Raw genomic sequence first — 22,401 nt, forward strand, 5'->3', positions numbered from 1 at the left:
GTGGTGCCACCATGCTGTCTCTACAAATAATCAGTGTCTCATTAACTAAATAGATTGCAAAGCCTAACTAATTGCTTCTGACAAAATAGAAAATAGAATAATAAACACATACTTAGCTCAAATATTTGATACTCTCGGAAAAAACAAAGGACTAAAAATTGCCTACAGCTCCTGTAGAATACAGTAAACAAAAATCTTCAAGTGTTTTTAACATCCTAAATAATATGCATCTGTTTGCAATAATTAATCACATCACATTAGGTTTCATAAAGTCAGCTTAGCCTACCTCATTGCTGTTTTTTTACTTTTTCTGACAGGGAAAGTATTGTAATCATCCAAAAATTTGACCTAGAGATTTTGATGAATCTCAACATTTTAGACCTCCCTGAGTCCGATTTACTTTCTTGTAGAGAAAGTATTGTAATCTTCCAAAAATTCAAGTTTTAGACCTCTCCGAGTCTGAAAATACCATTTTGGAATTATGTCTGTGTGTGTGTGTATGTGAACACGATAACTTGAGTATATACTTTAGATCAACCAAATTTGAAATACAAGTATTAGGTACAAAACTTTCTAGCAACTTTTGAGCTATTTCTGCTAACTGGAAGTGGTACTTTTTTTATTAATGCAGCTGCAGAGTCTGATTTATTCAACTTTTCTTTTATAATAGTTGCTCTATATACAATATATATATTGTGGAACCAACCCGGACACAGACAGGCGGACATGTTGTTTTTCACTACCACACGTTTTATTTACACAAACTATTTACAGATATGGTCACTCAGACCCAGTCCATTAGTGCACAAAACCCCAAACACTCTCAGTCCTGGCCACAAATGCCTTTCTTCGGGCCGCCTCCACACCTCTCCTGTGCTTCGTCCTTCCGCCTCCCAACTCCAGCCCTAAATGAATGGAGACGGCCCCTTTTATATGGTACCCGGATGAGCACCAGGTGTTCCCGGCATTCCTCCCTTGGTCACGCCCCAGCGTGGCGGAAGTGCCGGCTGTCCTCCCGGCAGCTCCCCGGGTGTCTCCCAAAGTTTTCCCCTCAGCACTTCCTGGTGTGGCGGAAGTGCTGGGGCAACAGGTCCCCAAGGCATTGGGGCGCCTCCTGGTGGTGACCACGGGCCCCTACAGGGTAGGGCTTCCATGCCCTCAACCAGTGGCCCCCAAAGCAACCAGGAAGGTGGCCCCCACATGATCCAGGGTGGGCTTTGACCCTCTTCCGGTCCCTCACAGCGTCCCGGCCGGGTCGTTGCCCCTGGCATCCCTGACAATATATATATACGTATATATATATATATATATATATTATTTGATTTGTTTTTGATGGTTCTTTAATGTACATAATATAAAAATATAATCATTGTCTTGCGGTTTACTCCTCAAATATCCATCCCCATATCGATACAAGAAAGTCTAGGGGAGACCACTTCCAATTTTTCTTGAAGTACTAGGCTCTCCTTTAGTCTCTTCCACCTACTTCATAAGCTGTAAGCTAAGCCTGGACAGAAATAAGCCTCTACAGAAAATTAGTGGTTGGTCCAAATTAAAAGATGCCATATGTTAATTTGGCCTTAAAAAATCAGTTGTGACGTTTTCAAAAGCAGCTATTATAAACTAATCTACTGTGTGTTATCCTAAATTATTAATTTATTTTATCAATTAATGATTAAACTATTAGTATTAATTATCTTTGATTTTTTCAGATGGCAGAAGGGCTGGCATGGTGCAGTGGAAAGTGCTGCTGCCTCACAGCTCCAGGGGACTAAGTTTTAGTTTGGGAAGTCCCATCCAGGCTAGGTTGCTTCCTTGAGCACATTATTGTTGCGATGGGCCCTGGCTTCCTGCAATTATGCAACAGGATTAAGCAGCTTCAGAAAATAGTTGGATGGATAGGTAGGTAGCACAATTTAGGTTTCGATTTTAATTACAAAAACAACATTCTCAGATTGTCCTAGGAATTTAATAATTCATTGTAAAAGGAAGAGAAACCTAGTCATATCAAGGATTATTATGTGATTTTTACAAGATTTTTGCCAACATTTCAAGTTCAAACATATGCGTGTGTAAGCTGTTGTAGAATAAATAGAAGTTGAACAAAATAAAGAGCTGGGGAGTCACTCCATATGTTATCACAAAGGACTGATACTGGTCTGATGCACTGCAAAACAACAAGACAATGAGGAAATGAATTAATCAGGTTTTATATTATGGTGGCAGGAAGTGTGAGGCCATCAGGGTGGGACGGACGTGAGGTCATCAAGGTGGGACGGAAGTAAGGTCATCAGGAAAGTGAGGTCATCTGGATGGGACGGTAGTGAGGTCACCTGGAAAGGGACAAAAGTGAGGAAAATTTACTTAGTCCTCTGTGGTTCGGTAGAGAGAAAGAGAGAAGGCATTAATATTCATTACTAACCCTTGTTCTGGTGTTTTCACGCCCTGAATTGGACCCTTTGGCTGTCCCCTAATTACACGTGTGAGACAGTGTCAACTTACATGGCATCACTTCTGAGCTAAGTGTTGTGAAAAACAGAGCTGTGATCCAGATTGGAAACCCAATTTAATGTCAAAGTAGAAGTCTGTAAACTGTACAAATGAAAGAATCTTAAGGACTGTCAAGTCCAATGCAAAGAAAAGGCTTCTTAGCTAGGAAAAATGAGCTTCTTGACTAGATCACCTAGAGTACTAACTTTTCTCTTAGGTTCTTTTCTCACAGTGGGAGATAGGAAGAAATGTCAAAAACAGCTTGGCACATATTACCTGTTACATCTTACCAGTTTTACTAACTGATCTGTACCTTGCATATGCATATTTAAACCTAGGGACCCCTCCAGCTGATGGTTTGTTCAACTGGAGCTGTCTTTACTTTCCACCCAGTTTACCACCAATAGTGGGTTTCACAAAGACATCCACTTGTGCCTTTAAGGGATTATAGTTAAACAAGGCATTGGCTTTCTGTGATGTTAGTAACAGTGGGACAGAGGCACTGGATTTAAGCTTTAACTTAAAGATTGTATTAATTTGCATTAAAACCATTACCACCAAGTATATAATTTTACAAAGAATCATAAAACTGTGGTGTGTTGTCTCCATGCAGTAACAAGATGCTGATGACTATCTACTTCCCATTTCTTTTGCTGTAGTTTTCGTGTTATCAAGCTAAACAAAGATATAGTGAAAAAGCTCTTTGGAAAAGTGCCAGTGACAGGGCTTGTGGAGGGCAGTCTGGGACTCCACTGAAAGTGTCTTCAGCATCAACTCCCTTCCTTTCTTACCCAAAATGAGCATATACCCCTGAACACCTGCCATACTAGTTTCAATCTCAACAGGGCATGCTGACATTTTCTTTTGCAGTTTTCTCACAGCACAGAAAATGTTATAGGAATCTACTGTATATCACCTAAACTCAAGGCTGTCTTTTTGAGATTCAAAATTAATCAAGCAAAAAAAAGAAACTTTAGGTCCCCCAGCATGCACTGTACTTCTGTTCAGTACGATAAGACTTGATATTAAAAGGCTAATTACTTTAACAGTTTAAAGTATCATTTTTCTCTTCAGCTGGTTCTTATGTGAATGCTGACTTCTGGTGCTTGGTTTCTCTCTGTTCTTCCCTCCGGCCCTTACCTGATGAGAACCTTTAGAACACTCCCTAGTTACACATGCCTGACTGGGTGTCATGTCATTTCCTAACCGGCTTAATCCAGACCAGGTGCACAGGTTGGGGGTGATCGGAGCCTATTCCAGCTAGCATATGCTGCAAGGTAGGAACAAACTCTGGACAGAGCTCCAGTCTATCACAAGGTCAACAGACCCACACACCAGATCCAATTTAGGATTGCTGATTCACCTAGCCTAGATGTCTTTGGAGAGTGGGAGAAAACTGGCGCATCACAGACACGGGGAGAAGATGCAAACTTCAAGTGAGATTGAGAATGTTATGATTTTAGTTTTGTAATTAATCTATACTAATAAAAGGCAAAGCCCTCACTCACTCACTCACTCACTCACTCACTCACTCACTCATCACTAATTCTCCAAGTTCCCGTGTAGGTAGAAGGCTGAAATTTGGCAGGCTCATTCCTTACAGCTTACTTACAAAAGTTAAGCAGGTTTCATTTCGAAATTCTACACGTAACGGTCATAATGGTCGATAACGTCCGCCATGTTGAACTTTCTTATTTATGGCCCCATCTTCATGAAATTTGGTAGGCGGCTTCCCTGCGCTAACCAAAACCGATGTACGTACTTATTTCAGTGGTATGACGCCATTGTCGGCCACCATATTGAATTTTCCAACATCACCAATTTTCAAACTTCCCGTGTAGGTAGAAGGCTGACCCCATCTTCACGAAATTTGGTAGGTGGCTTCCCGGCGCTAGCCAAAACCGATGTAATGCATACTTATTTCGGTGGTATGACGCCTTCGGCCGCCATATTGAATTTTCCACACGTCACTAATTCTCCAACTTCCCGTGTATGTAGAAGGCTGAAATTTGGCAGGCCCATTCCTTACAGTTTACTTACAAAAGTTAAGCAGGTTTCATTTCGAAATTCTAAGCGTAACGGTCATAACGGTCAACAACGTCCGCCATATTGAACTTTCTTATTCATGGCCCCATCTTCACGAAATTTGGTAGGCGGCTTCCCTGCGCTAACCAAAACCGATGTATGCATACTTATTTCGGTGGTATGACGCCATTGTCGGCCACCATATTGAATTTTACAAACGTCACTAATTCTCCAACTGCCCGTGTAGGTAGAAGGCTGAAATTTGGCAGGCCCATTCCTTACAGCTTACTTACAAAAGTTAAGCAGGTTTCATTTCGAAATTCTACACGTAATGGTCATAACGGTCAACAACGTCCGCCATGTTGAACTTTCTTATTTATGGCCCCATCTTCTCGAAATTTGGTAGGCGGCTTCCCTCCACTAACTGAAACCAATGTACGTACTTATTTTGGTAGTATGATGCCACTGTCGGCCGCCATATTGAACTTTTCAACAGTCTTTGTTACTTATGGGCCCATCTTCAAGAAATTCTATCGATCAAAGAACTGTCACTTACCGAGTGGTTTCCATGCCCGGAGATACCACCTACCTTTTCCATTCTCTTTGTTACATATTGCACGGCCATATCAGGCTCACTCTTGATATCCGGAGGAACATTCTGTCTTATGTATTGAATGACTGGGACAGGTTCAAGGTGTGGACTGATGACGGTACAGGAGATAATTATACTACACAGGAGCACTATAAGAGTGAAATGCTTAAGCCCTTCACCTATGGTTCTGCATGTGAGTTGATGGCTGCCGCTGAATTGTCCGGTTGTCGCTTTCAAGTGTACCGAAATGGCCAAATATTTTACACTTTTCGACAACCGCCAATGCCTCTTAAACATCTTAGATTCACAGGTGACGATTTCAGTATTGGACACTTTGATGTTTATGAATGTTTAAACTCTCAAATGCTGGATGTGATTTTATCGATGAAACCGGTTGTGTGCTTACAACGCTTGACAGATGCCAAATGTCACTTCAACACAACAAATCCTGCAAATACCGTCGTAATTGAAACAAACCATGAAACTCAAACCGATTATGACAGCAGCAATCCAAGCGTGAGATTTGAGACAAGATTACTGTTCACATGGCCAACTGTAAGTTACATGCTCAAGAGTAAGCTCAGCACACAGCTTGGTCATGTTACAACCGGAGGGCCGAACTGACAACATGGTATACAAAGAGATACTTAACAAATAATTATTGGCATATTGTCCCACAGTTTAAAAAGGTTTAATTTTCTTCTTAATAAAAATTTGAATGCAGTACTTCACCGCTGCGAAGCGCGGGTATTTTGCTAGTTATTAAATATGTTGCTACTTATTTTCAGTGAAATTTAAAAATTCACTGGGGAAACTGAATTCTTCAGGAACCCTGGTAGGATTTATCTTCACGATTTTAGGCTACTTTATCATCTTGTTTTCAAGTAATGATGAGGTTTGTAGTTAAACATCATCTTTGATGGTCATTTAGTGAATCTCAGGCACCATAAAGGACATATGACACCTACTCAGGAATCTCCCTTAGTGCTTACTAAAGTTGCTTATGCAGCAGGTTCTGCGTACACTAAATTTTAAATAGAAAAAAGTTTGTAAAGCTATGTCTACCCTCTGTGACCTGGAATTAGAATTAGGTCGCTATTCCTCTTGTGTGTTGTAAAAGATAAGTAAAGGAAGTTGGCATTTAGAAGGGCATCTGGCCATAAAAACTTTGTCTCAAACTTTGTCTTTGTACAATACTTGAGGGAGGCTACTGGCCAACCTGGATAAACCTGCAAAATGGCCGTTTAACGGTAATTTCCTATCGATCCTGACCATATTCTGTCGAGTTCTTTTCACCTGTGAAACTTTATCTATTTATTTATTAGATTTACTGAAGTCGTTATCCACTTCTGACTCCTGATGACCCAGTAGACAGTGTGCCAAGCATCTCTCTCTGCTATGTTGACTTTCATTTTTTGATATACAAAGCAGTATCTCTTGTAAAACATCACTTTTTTGTTTTGTTTTACCTTTGACTTTTCCAAGCCTTAAGATGTTCTATAGCAAGCCAACTACTCTCAATGAAATGGTCGAGTTTCATCTTGATTACATAGGATTTTGGTGAGTTTGCAGGTTTGATTTGATGTAAAACAGGGTGATTTATTTGCCTGTTTTACTCCATGGTACTGTACATGCAGTAGACTACACAAACACTACCACTTCATTGCTTTGATTTTCCTCAAGTCTGATTTGACTTTTGCTTTTCATCTCACACTGTTCTATTTCTATAGGTAAAAACAATTCTTGGTCCAGAGTAAATTAATCTTCACCTTGTCTGTTATGTTCTATTTTCCAGAATCAGTTGTTAGTATCTACATTCTTTATCTAACATGGACCTTTGAATTTAGAAAAATGAACTCTTAAATCAGTCACAACTGTGAACTGGGCAAACATGAACACAGATAATGGATTGATTGATGGTTCTCTTTAAGCATATTTGCTTCTTGTTTATGTATCCTGACTTTCATGATGAAGTCACTGAAAATAATTTTGATGTTTATTTTGCCAAGTATTTAAACTTTATCCTTCTGTCATCATCAAAAAATCATCCTCACTTTCATCTCTTATAGTCGAGTTATGGGTGTTTTGACAAGTCATCTCTTTCTGTCTCTTCCTCCCTCCTCTCATAGCTGTTCTGTACTCGAGTCACAAACATGGAATGTGAGGCCTTCAAAATGGGTAACAAACAAGGCCAGGATCCTAAAAAACCTTAAAAAAATGTTTTAAACCTTTCAATGTTTATAGTGACGTGATCCCAATAACAAATTTTTAACCAGTCAAAATGTAATTCAAAGGTCACAACATCTAAGAACATGTCACTGACTACGCGGGACCTGTTCTAATGAAGGGAGGACAAATAGCAGCAATCATAAATAAGCAAGATGGCAGCAAAAACAGCACAAGTAATTTAAACACAATAAAAGTAAGCTTCAAATCAGAAAACAAATATTAAATTTGAACTCTAGGACCGAGAAACCTCCCAAAAGGAATGCTAGAACTCAAGAAAAGACACGAAAAAGCACACAACTAATAAATAAATTAATCCCGTCTCAACAATTGGGATCTGACTGTTCCAGAAATATACTAAAATACCTTACAAGGGAAATGGTGACCATAAACTACTGGGCAAAGGGCAAAGCTGAATCTTTTTAAATGAAGAAATTTATTAACAAAATAAAAAAATTAACATAATGTTCCAAAAGTGAAATGGAATTTGCCAAGAAAGGCAACCGAAGGTGAACTAGTTACAGCACACGACTCTAAGGCCAAATCTGGAAAAAAAGAAATCACAAAAACAAAAATATAAAGAGGCAGCAACACTCACTAAACATCGTTAAAATTCAATAGTACATTGCAGGGTTTCTCTTTCTGACAGCAATATAAAGCCTGAGGATGAATCATCAGCTGTGATGTCAAGGAGGCCCACCTCCTGTGGCTCCACCAAGGAATGGCAACATATTTAAAATGCCAGAGCAGAAATAACAAATCCATCCATCCATTATGTAACCCTCTATATCCTAACTACAGGGTCACGGGGGTCTGCTGGAGCCAATCCCAGGCAAAACAGGGCGCAAGGCAGGAAACAAACCCTGGGCAGGGTGCCAGCCCACCGCAGAGAAATAACAAATAATTATTAAAAATAACAGAAATAACATAGAAAAATGTTTGAAATATTGAAAACATATTTTTGATTAATTCATTATGCGCTAAATTAAAACATATTTTTTCAAAAAAACACATTTTTAGTTGTCACTTAGAGTATTTTTTTAAATTGCTTTCTCACTATGATTAAATAGCAATGTTTTATTTTATTGATTATTTTCTCTAATTTAGTATTTTCTAATATAAAAGTCTATGTTTTAGCCAAACAGACATATTTTTCTATTATACGGTCAGAATATAGCAGAATTGAACATGGTGATATCAGGTATGTCTAATAGAGAAGAAAAGTTTGCATTCTATTTCAAGAAAGATGGATCCTTGGTTTACTGCACTGACATAAGTGGCCTAGTGCCAAAACCTAGCAGAGATCACAATACAGAAGAATAGAGACTGTTTGTTAGACTCATCTAAAACAGAACGAATTAATTATTTCTTCATACTGTAGCTATAATAAATAAACTTCAATTCCTGCTGCTCATTCCATGCATTTGAAAGAAACCTATGAAAATTTTGAAGATCTTCAAGAAAATGAACTACAATTAACACTGTTGGCTGTGGGGACCTGAAAGTTCTGTGTATCTTACTGGTCAGCAGTCAAGGCACTGAAAATTCCCACAATTTTCTGGAATTGGTGAGGTATATGGCCGGCAGGTTATCCAGGCCAATACCCCCAGGCCGCCAGATGGAGCCCTCCCTGCAACATGGAGGTGCCCCGAATTCCAGCAGGGCCTCATGGACCTTGGAGTTTTAATGCACAGCCCTGCTGGATACCATGGAAGCCGCCAGGGGACACTGCAGGGAGGCCCAGGGACTTCTATTTACCTTATAGATCTGGAAGTACTTCCCAGTCGAGAGGACAGAGGAAATGACATACTTCCAGGCTGAAGAAAAGGAGTTTTCCCAAACCCGGAAGTGTCATAAAGTCACATGGACTGATGGACAGAAACACTTGAGGTCAAGAAGTATAAAAGGACTGTGGGAGATCCCAGCAGTGAGCCAAGTTGGGAAGAAGGGTGACTGAGCTGCTGGGAGGTGTGGAGGATTGTATTGTGTATTTGATTATTGATTTATTATTGTTAATTAATAGAGAATAGTGAAGGTGGAGGTGCTTTGTTCACATTATTATTGTAATAAAACCATTATTTAGACTTTTATCTGGTGTCTGGCATCTGGTCTGAGGGTTCAAGGGGACGACAGTGCCCCCTATTTGTTACAGTGGACAGCAAAGCAAAGAATTGACATTTGGATTTGAAGGAATGGATAGCTAGGAAAAAGATACATCTTGGTTCCAAAAACATCATCAGACCTAGCTTGGTGGATCCAGTTAATGTGCTGCCACCATTGCTTTATATTAAGTTTGTTTTAGTGAAGCAGATTGTCAAAACATGGCAGAGTGGTGGCTCTAAGGCTAGGGATCTGCACTGGCAATCAGAAGGCTGCCGGTTCGAATCCTGTAAATGCCAAAAGGGACTCTGCTCTGTTGGGCCCTTGAGCAAGGCCCTTAACCTACAATTGCTGAGCGCTTTGAGTAGTGAGAAAAGCGCTATATAAGTGCAAAGAATTATTATTAAAACTCCATCAAAAGATGGAGTCTGTCTTATGTATCTGTGCCCAAAGTCTTTAGGCTTGTCTGAGGCTAAATTGAAAGATCACATTTTTGTTGGACCTGATATTAGAAAATTGATTTCTGATGCAGAATTTGATGTGTGTACGGTGTGAGGTGTGATTGATGACCTAGAACAAGACGCTTGGATATCATTCAAAGAACAAAGTTGTTAGGTAACAATAAAGATCCAAGTTATAAAGAAATTGCGAAAAATGTAATAGCTAAGTTTAAGGTTTCGGGTTGCGGCATTAATCTCAAAGTTCTCTTTTTGGATTTGCATTTGAAATTTTTCTCAGAAGATCTTGGAGCATTGAATGAAGAGTAAGGTGAAGTATTCCATCAGGATATCAAGGACGTACAAAGAAGTTGCCAGGAATGTTGGGATGTCAGTATAATGACTACTTTTGGATGATTCATCTGGATGCGTTTCAGCGTTTCTCAACCTTTAAGTATTTGTGACCCGAGTTTTCATAACAGTTTTAATCATGTCCCCCTAACGTTTTTTTTGAAACCCTAATAAAATTTATTCCTATATTTTTTGCTGCCGATACACCGCTACAAGTTTTATTATACCTACTTAACTCTTATTGACATTTATTCAACTCTATATTTATTTTTCTAGTATCAGAATGTAGTTTAAGTTAATTTGTTTTGGTTTCAATAGATGTATTTTTCACATTTTCGATTCTTGTTTTCTTTTTTTCACATCTTCATGCCCCCTTTTTTGTTGCAGGTTGAGAAGTGCCGGTTTACATATAATGGGCCACCAAATTAAGTTTTGGGCCAAACAAAATAAGAAGTGACAAAAGCTAGACAAGTTATATGTTAGTCAAAGAATGTGTATGTTAAACTATATTAGACTGACTAAATATTTTCATTTAAAATTGATCCAGAACAATATTGTATAAATGAATAAAATATGTCATTTGTTAAATTTTAATTAAATTTCCTTAAAATTTTGTACTTAAATGTGATATGATGAAAACATTCTAAATATATTTTTATTGTGTTTGTAAATGCAAAGAAAAATAACTATTCACAATTAAGACAATTTTTAATGAGCTTAATTTTTCTGACATCTGTAATAATTCAAAATGACCAAAAACAACAGTAAAACAAAAAATGTATACACGCCACGGAAAATTCCCTAGAAGCAGAAGCCCATCAACACTGAGCACATCTCAGTAAGACATAATGACCAGCCTCAATGTGCATGACACAACCTGCAAATCCAATCTAGGCAGTTTGTTCACTCTGTCAGTTTTTTCCAAGATGATAAAAAATATTGATCCTTCTCAGGTTGTAGGCCTTCTTGGTGAAGAACTTCAATTTAAACATACACATATGTGTCTTGAATGTATAATTTGGGTTCAAAAGGGTTTAGATATGACTAGAACCCACTTAAGTTGCAGAAAGAGATATTTATGGTCAAGAGGAGGCAAACAGAGCAATCATCGCCTTGACAGCAGAGCTTTGATCAATTAGTGGCTTTTGCAGGAGGACCTCTACTCTCAGTTGTCACAGTTTAATACAGATTAGTGAAGTAATTCTCCTAATTAGCCTTAGGAAGGGCAGGGTTATTTTTTCTATAAAGTCATTGTACTAGGGTACTTTAATTATAAATTCAATGAAAAAGTAATTAGATAAACAGTTTGGTATATTTATTGTTAGGGCTGCCATTTATTTCCATGGATGCTATTTTGACATGCCAGACTTTCTGCTGTGGCTTACGCTGCTTAGAGTACAGATTAGACAATGTTTCTTTCTCTCTCACTGTATATATACAGGTCAAATTCCATTACAATGAAGTGACAGGGACCTAAATAATATTTTTTTGTAATGAAAATTTCATAGTAATGAGATTCTGTATTTGTTGCTATAGTGCTTTCTTTAACTTGTGTCCAGGCGTTCCATGCAATCATTTCAATAGCTTCTTTCACATTAATTTTCATCTTCTCCTGTCTACAAGTTATACTGACAAGAATTTTTCTCAGCATTTCCTTGCAATAATACACTTTCAGGGTGCAAATAATGCCCAGATCCAATGGTTGAAGCACTACTGTGCAATTGGGTGGGAGGAACTTAATGTGAACATTATCTAAATGTGGAAGCATAATATGGGCAGCACAGTTATCAATCAGAAGCAGAATCTTCCTTTTCTTCTTCTTCATATTATGAGGTTTCTGAACTCTTTTGGGGACCCCCCCTTCTTCTTCATATTGTGAGGTTTCTGAACTCTTTTGGGGACCCCCCCAATGGGACAACATGCCAAAGTGTGTCCCAAAGTGCGATTGCCACATCTGTGGAAGTTTGCTTGTCCATTGCCAGGGTAATCACAGGCTCACAGTGCTGCAGCGTAGCGCTGCAGAAGCAAATCTGAGCTGATCGCAGTCGCGCTATAAGCGTCTGTTGTCCATGGGTAATGCAAGGAACATTATAAATGCAGAAAACAGTATTACTTGGCCACCTACCTGGCCATGATCCTGCCTGATTGCTGTGACTGTGTATAAGAGAGTGGTAGATCCCGCTACAATAAACAACCATGCTGTTTTTGTTTCAAGCTGAATAAATCTTGTTTTGCTAAAGTACTGAGACTCAACCTTGTGTTTTGGGGTGCAAGACAGTGACTCCCACATCACAATATCCTTGTGAAGTTGTTGCAGCCAGTTTCCCAAAATGTCTTGATTCATCCAAGCTTGCTGATTTGCTTTATACTCTCAGGGACGGAATGTAACATGCTTAAAACACTGAGGATTGGTTGACTGTCCAGTGATGAGAGGAATAACTTTATGGCTGCCAGTTGAATTGCCACAAGGTAGGGCCATCGACCTTTGTTTAGACTTTTTTCCTCCTTGGCATGGATCACTTTTCAGTGCTAAAGTGTGATGCAATAGATTTCAGTCTCATCAGCATTGTAGATGTCTTGAGGCTCATATGCTGAAATGATTTTCCTGATTTCACCTACACACCATTTGTTTGCTTTTTCAATTGGAACTGCAGATTCTTCTCCACAGATTGATTTGGCTACAATTCCAAAATGATCCCGTAAGTGAATTAGCCAACCCCAGCTGACAGTAAAATCTTCGTAGCCCAAGTAGATAGACAGTGACTTTGATTTTTCTTGAATGAGTGGCCCACTAATAGGAATGTTTCTTGAAAAAACATCACTAAACCACATAAAAACTGCTTGTTTTACGTCTTCAAAAGTATCAGTTCGCATAAATTTGCGCTGAGGCCCAAGGTTTGCAACCCGAGATTTTTCTTCTTTTCTTGCTTGGTCATTTATGAAAGTTGACAGTGTTGATGGCACATTTCCAAATTCACTGGCAACATTTTTTTTCTTTTTGCCAAAATTAAGAGTCGCAAAAATTTGAAGTTGTTTTTCTAATATGAACTGTTGTCATTTTTTTAGGCCTGCCAATTCTATAGGAAGGTGACAATGAGTTAAATTCCAATGGATGTTTTTCAAATGTTAATGAGCAATAAGCAAAAGGTATCACTGAAAACCACAAGAAACAAACACAGCAAAAAAACAGTATGAGGAAAGTTCGAAAAAAGAGAAAAATTGACACTGTTTCTGTTTAGGGATCGTTGTGCACAACTGAGCTGCAACCACAGAACTAACTGCTCTGTGGATGATTCATTTTCTTGACTGCTTGGTGGATGATTCATTCAGGCATTTCATGGTCTTTTGCGAACTTTGTTGTAAAGAAAGTATCTTGCGAATGTATTTCGTAGTAATGAGATTTTTATAGACTGTCGGGACCATAAAAATATTTAGGTGTAATGAAAATTTTATTGCAACGATATTCGTTGTAACGGGATTTGACCTGTATATTGCAGCCTCCTGGCTGGGGTGAAGCCCAGAGGGAAAGTGATTGTTGGGTCGATTGAGGAGGGCGGAGATTGGGGCAGAGGACTGACACCGGGGATATGATTCACAGTAAAGGAAAGAAAAGGGGTGGCACCCTGAACAGAGGGATGATTTGAGAAACAGCTAAGAAGGTGTAGAGGAATGGGGAGTGGGAGTTGAGCTGGGTACTGTATGTGAGGGGGGTTACAGATGCGGAACTGGAGGGGTTTTTTTTTGTTTGGTCCATTGATGGTGTCTCTCAGGGCCATAGCAATGAGAGATTCATAGATAATTGTAAATAGTTTTAAGTTCAAAGTCGTTCATTTTGGTTTTACATTTGTGTATTTATTTTTACTGTACAAGTAAACTGTTCTGCAATTCCTGCTTTGTCCCGCTGTGTTTCTTCCTTTTCGAACCTGTCATGGTGATGTCGCTACACTATATATATAATATGTACAATATATTATAGATACTATATATATATATATATATATATATAAATATATCTAGCGTGACACATGAATCACTATCATGCACCCGAAGGAAGACAATGAGTCCAAAGGCTTCAAGAAAACCATCTTTACTCCAATTAAAACTGGAACAGTCAGGGCTTTTATACAAATGGGACCTAAAACTTTAATACACATCGACACAGCAAACAAGCAGTGATGGGGCCAAGTCAGTGGCATGGTTAGACTATTCCCTGCATCAGCTATCATTAACAGAATTTTGGCACACAGCGCAGCTAGGGGTTGTTGGGGTCTCAAAAATCTCAATATATATAATTGTTATAAATAAGCTTTTAATGCAGGGCTACTTAAGGATAGTATGTAGGTTGCAATTGGAGTTCATTGTTAGTCAGACTTCTTGGCTCCCTGTTTCTACACTTAATCTGTGGATTTGAAATTATCCAGAGGTATGGAATTCAGTAAAGTGTATTTAATAACTTTCAGACTAGTTGGCCCTCAGGTTGTTTTTAATCTCTAGGGGATTAATTTTTATTTTGATACTGTATTATTGTTTCTGTAAATAGGTATGGTGGCACCGCACTGAGGTCCCACATTTTCTGGACTTAGTCACTGTCTGAATTATACTTTCGTTCACATGTCTTTGTGGACTTTTTGACTGGTTTCTACAGTGGTGTGAAAAACTATTTGCCCCCTTCCTGATTTCTTATTCTTTTGCATGTGTGTCACACAAAATGTTTCTGATCATCAAACACATTTAACCATTAGTCAAATATAACACAAGTAAACACAAAATGCAGTTTTTAAATGATGGTTTTTATTATTTAGGGAGAAAAAATCCAAACCTACATGGCCCTGTGTGAAAAAGTAATTGCCCCCTTGTTAAAAAATAACCTAACTGTGGTGTATCACACCTGAGTTCAATTTCCGTAGCCACCCCCAGGCCTGATTACTGTCACACCTGTTTCAATCAAGAAATCACTTAAATAGGAGCTGCCTGACACAGAGAAGTAGACCAAAAGCACCTCAAAAGCTAGACATCATGCCAAGATCCAAAGAAATTCAGGAACAAATGAGAACAGAAGTAATTGAGATCTATCAGTCTGGTAAAGGTTATAAAGCCATTTCTAAAGTTTTGGGACTCCAGCGAACCACAGTGAGAGCCATTATCCACAAATGGCAAAACCATGGAACAGTGGTGAACCTTCCCAGGAGTGGCCGGCCGACCAAAATTACCCCAAGAGCGCAGAGACGACTCATCCGAGAGGTCACAAAAGACCCCAGGACAACGTCTAAAGAACTGCAGGCCTCACTTGCCTCAATTAAGGTCAGTGTTCACGACTCCACCATAAGAAAGAGACTGGGCAAAACGGCCTGCATGGCAGATTTCCAAGACGCAAACCACTGTTAAGCAAAAAGAACATTAGGGCTCGTCTCAATTTTGCTAAGAAACGTCTCAATGATTGCCAAGACTTTTGGGAAAATACCCTGTGGACTGATGAGACAAAAGTTGAACTTTTTGGAAGGCAAATGTCCCGTTACATCTGGCGACACAGCATTTCAGAAAAAAAACATCATACCAACAGTACAATATGGTGGTGGTATTGTGATGGTCTGGGGTTGTTTTGCTGCTTCAGGACCTGGAAGGCTTGCTGTGATAGATGGAACTATGAATTCTACTGTCTACCAAAAAATCCTGAAGGAGAATGTCCGGCCATCTGTTCGTCAACTCAAGCTGAAGCGATCTTGGGTGCTGCAACAGGACAATGACCCAAAACACACCAGCAAATCCACCTCTGAATGGCTGAAGAAAAACAAAATGAAGACTTTGGAGTGGCCTAGTCACAGTCCTGACCTGAATCCAATTGAGATGCTATGGCATGACCTTAAAAAGGCGGTTCATGCTAGAAAACCCTCAAATAAAGCTGAATTACAACAATTCTGCAAAGATGAACGGGCCAAAATTCCTCCAGAGTGCTGGAAAAGACTCATTGCAAGTTATCGCAAACGCTTGATTGCAGTTATTGCTGCTAAGGGTGGCCCAACCAGTTATTAGGTTCAGGGGCAATTACTTTTTCACACAGGGCCATGTAGGTTTGGATTTTTTTTCTCCCTGAATAATAAAAACCATCATTTAAAAACTGCATTTTGTATTTACTTGTGTTATATTTGACTAATGGTTACATGTGTTTGATGATCAGAAACATTTTGTGTGACAAACATGCAAAAGAATAAGAAATCAGGAAGGGGGCAAATAGTTTTTCACACCACTGTATGTAGGATAGAGGGGGACTCTAAATTGGCTTAGGGTATCAAAGACAGATTAATTTATTGCAAAGTAAATTTCATGTACAAACATTTTCTGTACTTAAATATTAGACAAAACAAAACAAAGCCAGACTGTGAGTCAGCTACTCTTTCTGAAGTCAGATATCAGAAAAACATGAAATCTGATTGAGTAAGTTCAAAGCTATTCTATATTAAACTCTAATTTAAAAAGAAACCTATAAAGAAAGCCAGGCCACACATGCAGTTGTGCTGCAAACAATACGCTGAACAGCTGGGCCATAACAAAATATGCCATCATACCATGTAGTACACAGCGCAGTTCACTGCCATCTTAGGTCATCAGAGGCTTCTGAACCTGCAGCTCTCTGCAGTCAAGACCCTCTCTTTAGCTTATGGAAGGAATGCCTGCCAATTCAGAGCAGTGTGGCATTGACAGCAATCATGTCTAGTGCCAGGGAGAACATGATTTGTTGCAGCATTTTTGGCAATTAATTCAATGAGCTTGGCGACATGCTCATCAATCCGACCACATTGGGCTGCTTGCCAGCTTGTACACTGAGCGCTTCAGCCATCAGCAGGCATCCACAAAGTGCCGATGCTTCCTGCTGGTTCAGGGCATAACTGATTAGAAAACTGTGCCACGTATGGGAATGTTTCTTTACATGAAATTTTTTAAAATGAACTTTTTATTATATATGGATATAGATATTTAACAATGAAAAGGAATGATAAAATGATAAAATTTGTAAAAAAATAAGATCAACACAGTAATGAAAAAATCTGAGTGAAACATATATACTGTATGTATATATATATATATTGTGAAAGCCGGCCCGGGCACAGACGGACAGCATATTTCCCCCAACACACGTTTATTTACCCTATATACAAAGTCTTTTTCCTTGACTCACAAAACCCCAGTGCCTCCAGCACCGATTCCCCCAAGTTCAGGCCACACAGTTCCTTTGCCTTTCTCCTGGCCGTCTCCAGTCCTTCCGCTAGCTCCGTCCTCTTCCACCCGACATCCACTCTGACTGAAGGGAGGCGGCCCCTTATATAGTACTCCCGGATGAGCACCAGGTGTTTCCGGCATTCCTTCCTTGGCCACGCCCCAGCAAGGTGGAAGTGCCGGCTGTCCTCCCGGCAGCTCTCCGGGCGTCACGTAAAGTCTTCCCACCAGCACTTCCTGGTGTGGCGGAAGTGCTGGGCTCCAGGGTTCCTCAGGCACCTCCAAGCCCTGTACCTGAGGCCCCCAACATAACCAGGATGGACGCCCCCTCGCGGTCTGGAGGAGGCACAAACCCTTCTCTGGTCCTCCTGGGCGTCCCGGCCGGGGACCACAATATATATATATATATATATATATACACACAGATAGTCCCCAGGTTACTTACATCTGACCTACGACTTATGAACAGGGCCGCAGCTGCGACGCATGTACCTCAGTAGCTGCTGTTCCGTCATCTTCAGCCTGGGGACGCTGCAAGCGGTGGATGGAGGGGGGGGCAATTTCGCTGCTCGCGCAGTGTGGTGTCCCTTGGGTGGCTTCCGGCGGCAAGCGTGACCCGTGGTTCATAGTCACCGGGGCCACAGCTATCGCTCGTGTGCAGGACGGAGGCTTGATGGGGTGGATCACTGCCCGCCTACTATGCCGCCACAGCTACTGCTCCTGACTGAACGCAGGCTGGATGGAGCAGCAGAGGGGGGCGTTTCACTGCCCGCCCATTAGACACAGCTGCCAAGTTTGTTCTCAGTGGGCAGCTGGTAATGCTGCAAGCAGTGACCCGGTTGTGGCGGAATGGAGGCCATTGAGAGTGAACGGGGTGGCGGGGGATAGCATTGTAATGTGCCTCGGATGGCTGCCTGTTGAATGGGGCGGTGGTGGGCGATTCACTGCCCGCCTTTGGCCACACCCTGTTCGTTCTCAGTGGGCGGACGCTGCAGGCAGCATACTGTAGTAGAGGTGACTGCGTGGTTGGCGAGTAATGAACCCCCCTCGCCGCCCCCATTCATTCTCAATAGCAAGCCTGCTTGTACTGTTATGCACATAGCAGGAAGTTGCCTCTCGTTCAGTACACCAGAAGTGTTGACGACAACGCATAGCATTTATTAAAATAACTAGCAAAATACCCGCGCTTCGCAGCGGAGAAGTAGTGTGTTAAAGAAGTTATGAAAAAGAAAAGGAAACATTTTAAAAATAATGTAACATGATTGTCAATGTAATTGTTTTGTCACTGTTATGAGTGTTGCTGTCAAAAATATATATGCACACACACACATATAAACATATATATATAAACATATACATACATGAATACACACACACATATACTGTACATATATACATACATACCAATAAATATACATATATACACACATACCCATACATACTATATATATACACATACATACATACATACACACACACATATATATATAGCAAAATACCCGCGCTTTGCAGTGGAGAAGTAGTGTGTTAAAGAAGTAATGAAAAAGAAAAGGAAACATTTTGAAAATAACGTAACATGATTGTCAATGTAATCAATGTAATTGTTTTGTCACTGTTATCTATATCTATATAGATATATATAGACTTTGTGGTCGTGTCGTTGGACTTATATATAAAAATAACGTAACATGATTAACATGATGAATAATGTAATATGACTTGTGGCCATATGTCTTGGACACTCGAGTTAAAAGAGGGGCGGAGCTGTCAACTGATCACCACCTGGTGGTAAGTTGGCTTCGATAGTGGGGGAAGATGCCGGTCAGACCTGGTAGGCCCAAACATGTTGTGAGGGTCTGCTGGGAACGGCTGGCAGAGTACCCTGTCAGAAGTAGCTTCAACTCCCACCTTCGGCAGAACTTCGACCACGTCCCGAGGGAGGTGGGGGACATTGAGTCTGAATGGGCCATGTTCTGTGCCTCTATTGTTGAGGCGGCTGACCGGAGCTGTGGCCGTAAGGTGGTGGACACCGGCGGTGAGGGATGCCGTCAAGCTGAAGAAGGAGTCCTATAGGACCTTTTTGTCCTGTGGGTCTCTGGAGGCAGCTGATAGGTACCGACAGGCCAAGCAGAATGCGGCTTCAGTTGTTGCTGAGGCAAAAACCCAGGCATGGGAGGAGTTTGGGAGGCCATGGAGAACGACTTTGGACGGCTTCGAGGAGATTCTGGTCCACCGTCCGCGCCTCAGGAGGGGAAGCAGTGCAGTGTCAACACCGTATATGGTGGGGATGGTGCGCTGCTGACCTCGACTGGGACGTTGGGTCGGTGGGGGAGTACTTCAAGACCTCCTCAATCCCACTAACATGCCTTCCAATGAGGAAGCAGAGCCTGGGGACTCTGAGGTGGGCTCTCCCATCTCTGGGACTGAAGTCACCGAGGTGGTCAAAAAACTCCTTGGTGGCAGGGCCCCGGGGGTGGATGAGATACGCCCGGAGTTCCTTAAGGCTCTGGATGTTGTAGGACTGTCTTGGTTGACACGCCTCTGCAACATCGCATGGACATCGGGGACAGTGCCTCTGGATTGGCAGACCGGGGTGGTGGTCCCCCTCTTTAAAAAGGGGGACCGGAGGGTGTGTTCCAACTATAGAGGGATCACACTCCTCAGCCTCCCTGGAAAAGTCTATTCGGGGGTTCTGGAGAGGAGGGTCCATTGGATAGTCGAACCTCGGATTCAGGAGGAACAGTGTGGTTTTCGCCCTGGGCGGAACAGTGGACCAGCTCTACACCCTTAGCAGAGTCCTGGAGGGTGCATGGGAGTTTGCCCAACCAGTCTACATGTGTTTTGTGGACTTGGAAAAGGCGTTCGACCGTGTCCCTCGGGGAATCCTGTGGGGGGTGCTCCGGGAGTATGGGGTTGTTCGGTCCCTGTACAACCGGTGTCAGAGCTTGGTCCGCATTGCCGGCAATAAGTCGAGCCCGTTCCAGTGAGAGTTGGACTCCGCCAGGGCTGCCCTTTGTCACCGATTCTGTTCATAACTTTTATGGACAGAATTTCTAGGCGCAGCCAGGGTGTTGAAGGGGTCCGGTTTGGTGGACTCAGGATTGGGTCACTGCTTTTGCAGATGATGTTGTCCTGTTTGCTTCATCAGGCCGTGATCTTCAGCTCTCTGGAGCGGTTTCAGCTGAGTGTGAAGCGGCTGGGATGAGAATCAGCACCTCCAAATCCGAGACCATGGTCCTCAGCCGTAAAAGGGTGGAGTGCCCCTCAGGGTTGGGGAGAGATCCTGCCCCAAGTGGAGGAGTTCAAGTATCTCGGGTCTTGTTCACGAGTGAGGGAAGAATGGATCGTGAGATTGACAGGCGGATCGGTGCGGCATCCGCAGTGATGCAGGCTCTGCATCGGTCTGTCGTGGTGAAAAAAGAGCTGAGCCGTAAGGCAAAGCTCTCAATTTACCAGTCGATCTATGTTCCTACCCTCACCTATGGTCATGAGCTATGGGTAGTGAACGAAAGAATGAAATGCGAATACAAGCGGCTGAAATGAGTTTCCTCCGCAGGGTGTCTGGGCTTTCTCTTAAAGATAGGGTGAGGAGCTCAGTCATCCGGGAGGGGCTCAGAGTAGAGCCGCTGCTCCTCCACATCAAGAGGAGTCAGATGAGGTGGCTCGGGCATGTGATCAGGATGCCTCCTGGACGCCTCCCTGGTGAGGTGTTCCGGGCACATCCAACCGGGAGGAGGCCCCGGGGAAGACCCAGGACACGCTGGAGGGACTATGTCTCCCGGCTGGCCTGGGAACACCTTGGGATTCTCCCGGAAGAACTGGAAGAAGTGGCCGGAGAGAGGGAAGTCTGGGCTTCTCTGCTTAAGCTGCTACCCCGCGACCCGACCTCGGATAAGCGGAAGAGGATGGATGGATGGATAGACTTTATGTATTCCAGCACTGACTTTATATATTCAAGTTTTGACTTTATATATTCAGAGACAAGTTTTGACTTTATATATACCGACGCTGACTTTATATATTCAAGTTTTGACTTTATATATTCGGGAATAACTTTATATATAAAAGTTTTGACTTTATATAGTTAAATTTAGTTATCATTAAATCACCATAAAAATTTAAAGACTAAATTCAACTTACATTCCTAACAAAGATATTTCTGGCGACTAAATAGAACCCACTTGTATCCAGATTCGAGATATTGAGCTGTCGCCTGTCTGCCTGAATAAGTCACCCTCGCTTCGCTCTTACTTTTTTACCGTTCATTTAATCATGGCTAGTGGCGGAAAAATTATAAAATGGGAGGATTACACTGAGTATGGCTTTACCAAAACAATTATTGATGGCGAATCGATTATTCATAAAGCTTCAACTGGTGATTTGTTTTTCTGTGTTAACCTCATATTTTTTCATACTTCTTCTCAAACCAAGGGGGTGCGAGGGTAAAATGAATTGGGAAGCGCTGATCAATGTAATCGGTGTACCAGGAAATCATGCATTGACAGAAGTTCCCCTTTGTTTGTATTGCAAAGTGTGATTAAATGCGTGATTTTTTAACGCGTTATGGAGCACATGCATTGAAGCTTCTCAGCTGTGCTTATGCTAAGAAAAGGAAACATTTTAAAAATAACGTAACATGATTGTCAATGTAACCTTTTGTAAGTAGTGCCTGGAGGATTCAGTGTGGAGAAACTGTAGAGACAGCGTGTGTATTAACTTGTGGATTTTTCTGTGAGTATTTGGTGGCAGCGTCACAAACTCGCTTCCTTAACACTGCGTTAGTAGTGATGGGTCGTTCTTGAATGATTCGTTCATTTTGAATGAATCTTTAATGTGACTCGAGAACAACGAGTCGTCTCGTGGAGTGATTCGTTGAGTCACGCATGCGCATTTGCGCACCTTTCTATAGTTTCTGTATTGGAATTGATTTACCTGTTTCGAGTCTTCGGGTTTTTCGAGTCGTTCGTT

General features: G+C 41.4%; 1 long non-coding RNA gene across 1 annotated transcript in view; it reads right to left on the bottom strand.

The window, feature by feature from the left end:
* Nucleotides 1-1,382: 1,382 nt before the first annotated feature.
* The window catches only part of LOC120539357, a 34,871-nt gene continuing 13,852 nt past the window's right edge, over nt 1,383-22,401 (bottom strand). Inside the window, exon 3 of the long non-coding RNA XR_005635591.1 lies at nt 1,383-2,333. This is a non-coding gene — a long non-coding RNA (uncharacterized LOC120539357). The remainder of the gene's footprint in view (nt 2,334-22,401) is intronic.

Source organism: Polypterus senegalus, chromosome 11, assembly GCF_016835505.1.
Source record: "Polypterus senegalus isolate Bchr_013 chromosome 11, ASM1683550v1, whole genome shotgun sequence".
NCBI lineage: Eukaryota > Metazoa > Chordata > Cladistia > Polypteriformes > Polypteridae > Polypterus > Polypterus senegalus.